The sequence below is a fragment of the Rissa tridactyla genome, chromosome 2 (assembly GCF_028500815.1).
Source record: "Rissa tridactyla isolate bRisTri1 chromosome 2, bRisTri1.patW.cur.20221130, whole genome shotgun sequence".
In the NCBI taxonomy this organism is placed as follows: domain Eukaryota; kingdom Metazoa; phylum Chordata; class Aves; order Charadriiformes; family Laridae; genus Rissa; species Rissa tridactyla.
The window spans coordinates 33,014,976-33,020,082 of record NC_071467.1 but is presented as its reverse complement, the minus strand read 5'-3'; the positions used below and the strand labels follow the sequence as shown (position 1 = coordinate 33,020,082).

General features: G+C 40.1%; 1 non-coding gene across 1 annotated transcript; it reads right to left on the bottom strand.

Moving 5' to 3' along the window:
- Positions 1-4,628: 4,628 nt before the first annotated feature.
- On the bottom strand, positions 4,629-4,752 carry LOC128906428 (U4 spliceosomal RNA). Its single transcript, XR_008465172.1, has one exon. It is a non-coding gene; the product is annotated as a U4 spliceosomal RNA (small nuclear RNA).
- Between the last annotated feature and the right edge of the window lie 355 nt (positions 4,753-5,107).

Sequence of the window (5,107 nt, the reverse complement as noted above, 5' to 3'; positions counted from 1 at the left end):
TTTCTTTTCTCTGTAGAGGAAGAAGCAGGCAGCATTGCTTTCCAGTCTACATCTGTGCCTCCCCTGAGAACTCAGGGAACAACGCGGGACTACAGAAACCGGAGTGATTTCTTAACCAACTGTGCCACCATGAGGCCAGAGTACACAAATGCACTAAAAAGACAAGTATTCTGTCTTTGGTATCAAATATTTTTAAAATTAAGAGCATCCATAAGCACATGTCTTTCTAATGTTTGTTTTAGAAATTCAGAAATTTCAAAATGTAAGTATTCATAAAGCCAACAAGAGATAAACACTATCTTTATTCCAAATTCATTACAAATGGTTTGACAAAAAATAAACTAAAATGAACACAGATTTTGTTTCTCTTTAGGTTCCTTTGTATTTACCCCTATGTATAAGAGTTGAAGAAATTACAAAGCGAGGGATAAAAATAAAGGTATTGAGGATTACATGAATTAAAGAGGCTGTCTTAATGCAAATTTCTTTCTAGTTCTTGCAAATTAAACCTATGTAGCTTCAGCATCTATTACATGTAACAGTGCCATGTGGGGCCCAGAAATTACATGTTACTATTTGAGAACCCCAAAGGACTCAAATAGAAGCTCACAGATAACTTTTAGAACATAGTGATAGCATTAAGAAGAGCACAAAGCACAGCCATGGCTTCTTGGATGAGGGAACAGGAGTGAAGACAGAGCTCTCAACTTTCACATCCTAATCGAGTAGCTAATGCATTTTCCCACAAATAGGAAGAAGCACCCTCAGCCCTCTTCATCCACAAAGGGATCCAGATTCACTCTCTCACCATGTAGGGGCATGTAGTGAGGCTGGGGTACAGGCTGTGCAGGGAGGAATGAAAGAGGAATGGCAAGCAAGAAAGCGGGAGAAAGACTGTTTTCGTATTGTATCTGGTGCCTGTTTAATAAAAAAATGTAGAGAGTGGGGAACAGCTAGCAGAACTCAGGTCTTCCCCTCCCAGCCAGCTGCTCTCATCCCCATGTTATGGAGCCATACTGTTCAAGATCAACAGGAGAAGAGTGGTTCTTTCACTCTCAGCTAAGAGGATTCCCTGGTGTGCAGGGTAATCTCTTGAGGAACATAGATTTGTGTCCCCTTAAATAAAAAAAAAAAAAAAGACTTAAAACTTGAGAGGGGAGCCTGTCGCCGTGGGATGAACGTGAAGATGTGAAGTAGGAAGACAAGGAAGGTAGCACGCAGACTCTGGGGCTGGCAGTGTGGCTTGTAGGGTTATCTCCTCCCTGCAGCACTAGGTGCACTGACCTGCCACGTCCTTAGAGCTGATGCAGACACCGTGGCTGCTGTCAGCCCCATCTTCTAAGCCTCCAGAGCATCTGCAAGGAGTGAGGTGAGAAGAGACAGAGCAAGGCTTACCCTGCTCTTCAAATCCCAAACCCATTTTTAAAAACACAGGCAGTAAAAAGGCCTGTGCTTTTAAAATAAGGAATACATTTCAGACAGATTACAAGAAAGGACATTCAGTTCAAATCAAAGACAAGGTCACTCACTGTCATTGCCTATATGCAAGAGAAGTATCCACTTTGGGGACAGTCACTTTGCAGATTCCATCAACAATATGGACATAAGGCTCAATTCTGAGGCCTGAGCGTAGGTATGTAGTGACTTTTGAGACACCACAGGATTTCTGAAACACCTGCATGATGCTGACAAATGCAACACAAATATATAGGGAACCTGTAGCTGAATCAAAAGGTCTGCATGGGACTTCTGGTAACACCTACATTTGGGCAACAGAATTGTGCCCTAAATGTCAGTTGGCTATATTGAGAGCTTAGATATTGAGGACCCATGTAGACAACTACCTATAGAAAACTACAGTTCAGTCTCTTAGTCCAGAAATAATTCCCATATTAAAGGTTTGAGATGAAATATGAGAAGACCCTGCAACCTGGCACACCACCTAGAGAGCCAGCTAGAGATATTTAGCGCCCCTGAAGATGCCTTCAGATACATCACCTGGATCTTAGCTGCCTCTCCAGAAGAGCTGGAGCTTCCCACAGATTCTGTGTCATCTCTGACAGTCCATGCAGGTGCCTTGAATACCCCAGTGTGCCTCAGAGGGCAGTGAATACCTTTGTGTAGGAAACTAAATAAAGATTCTAATAAACTTAATTCATCCGAGTTGAGATGAATGTCTGCTCATGAAGGCAGCAACACTAAACTTGCCAGACCAGAGACTGGACTCAAATGCAGTCTTCAGAAGCCTTTTTTACAGACAACAGTAGCATTTTAAATTGTGTTCAAAGAAGTTGCTAATTTTATTCATTATTCGGTTTTTCATGTAATTTTTTGTGCATGTAAATGCACAGCGTATTCCCACATGTACACATACACACAAGGCCTCTGTTTGGAAGTTCTGCTTGAAAGACCACAGCCAGTATCTTCAAACTTCTCAAATTCTGCTCACAGATGGGTTTATGCCTCCCTGTCCTCTGCTGCCTCATGTTTTTGCAGCCCAGCTGAGGACCTCTCTTCCTTTGCTAGACTTTAAGTACAGCCTTTTGCATGGAATCTCAAAAGATCAAGCTCAAGTTCTGAGAAGGCAGAAGAAGCCAGGAGAGTGACAGGGGACCATGCACCATCCTGGCAAAACCCATACATTAGCTGTGGTGCAGTAGCGTGTCCCCCTGTGCTGCATGCTGTGATGTGGGGAGGATTGAGAGTTTTGTGCGTTACCGCTGAAGAATAGACAAGAAACTAAAGTGGCCCCAATTTTTAGTTTTTTAATAAAAAGATGCTTAAGCAATGTCATCTTCTTTGTTAGATAACTAAGGACAGGAGTAAAAAATAGGCTTTTCCTTTTTTAAAAAAAATGGCCCAAAATATCTAGTTTGACCCCGTTAACATCTAATTCTGAATATCATGGTTTAACAGGGATAGCAAACACAGCGCAGAACTATGGAAAGCAATAGCTAGGTATTCTAATGGAAAGAAAGTAAAAGTAAATCTTATCCTCAAAACTACAGATAAAATCAAAATTATTTTTTAGAAAAAATAGTTGTAGGGAATTAATGTGTACCCCTCCACTCCTGTGGCATTCTATTAGACCTTGTTACATGATTATTTTTTTTCCCCAGTTTATTTGAATATTCCTTCAATTCTTCAGACTGTGTCAGAAAAGTGCCATTGAGATTACTGCCTCGTTTTAATACATCACTTTATTTGCTTTACTGAATAATGCACAGGACTTTGTATGACCATAGTTTATTTTCCAGTAACATGTTTTTTTATCATATATTGATCTTGATAGCTTTCCTGAGTTTAAGAAAACAAGTTTGTCAGAACTGGGAAAAGACAGATCAGGAAAATCTATCATATATGTTATATAATCTATCATATATGTTACAGCTATGGTCTTCGTTTTTCAGTAAAAGGTACTTTTTCTCATGCAGCAGACAGAAATGGATGCAGCAGACTGATGCTAGCATCATGATGCGTATAGAGGTACTTTCCGGCTCTGGTACGTTAGAAGCTTATTAACGTTTTATAGTCTTTCTTTCCAAGGACATATCATGAAATAGACTGTAATTAATTCAGCATGAACATTCAGAAATGAAGCTATCCAAAGTCAAGAAATGTAAGTAAAATAAAAGGCTAAAAAGCTTTTTTGTTTTCATTTTGATGCCAGTAGAAAGATATATTAGGCCCCAGATTGTTCAGTTTATTTTTGCACTTAGTTTCATTGAATGTAATTGAAATTCTCACGAGAGAAAGGCAAATGGATTTGGCCCAGTGCGTTTCTGAACAGACTGTTGTGAGAAAATGATACAGACACTTAAATGCATCTCCAACTTCTTTATAAAGACATCATTTTCCACATATATCAAATTTCACGCATACTGATTGTCTCTAGACAATTTAGAGAAAGCCAGTTAGACTTAGTACACTTTATTTTGACTTTCTGTTCCTTTTTAAAATTTGACTCAGTAGAAGAGAGGCTCTTTGGGAACCATTACTTCTTTGGCTAGATCATCATAACTTTTACAGTCCGTGTGGTCAAGTCTACACAGCCTACACTTCGCCATTACAGCATCATATTTTATATAATGATACACGGACAAATGAACAAATACTTGAAAAAAAAAAAAGAAGCAATAATCAGCATTATGAAAAACTGCTTCTGTCAGTGTGTTGAATTGCCCCAGCAGGACCATGCAAACAAGTCCATCTCAGCCAAGGCTACTTCAACCATTCTAAGATTCTGAAGACTTTCAAAAAATTTTGGTTCTTTCCTTCAACTCAAAATGGAAGATAAATGTGGAGCTTTCTGTCTCGTTCCCACACATGGAATTTCTGTCCCAAAACAATGCTCACTATCATCAAGCATTGAGCTCTGACTTCACACCAAGTCACAAATTAGCGATTTTATGCCTTGCAAGGGGTAGAAATGAGATTTTTTTCCACTTACAGGGAGAATACAAAGGTTTACAGTCCAAATCAATATACAGCTATTAATATTAATTATTGATGTGATTAATATTATCATTACTCATTTTGAAGGGCTGTTTGAGTAGTTTTTAGATGTCTCTAACAATTATGAATCCTACTTTTTCTCCTTCATGCCTATTTATAACTAGACCCTTAGCATCCTAGTAGACTTATCTAAAAGGCAGAAGATATTATCTTTAAAAGTTAAGATTAGTTTTCAATTAGCAATAATCGTGCCTTGGATTAACCTCATTGGCTACGATACTGCCACTGCGCTGCAACAGATCCAGAGAGGTGATTCTCCCCCTCTACTCTGCTCTGGTGAGACGCCACCTGGAGTACTGCGTCCAGCTCTGGAGTCCTCAGCACAAGAAGGACATGGACCTGTTGAAGTGGGTTCAGAGGAGGGCCACGAAGATGATCAGAGGGCTGAAGCACCTCTCCTATGAAGACAGGCTGAGAGAGTTGGGATTGTTCAGCCTGGAGAAGAGAAGGCTCCGGGGAGACCTTATAGCAGCCTTCCAGTACCTGAAGGAGGCCTACAGGAAAGCTGGGGAGGGGCTGTTTGCAAGGGCATGTAGCGATAGGACAAGGGGCAATGGTTTTAAACTAGAGCAGGGCAGGTTTAGATTAGACA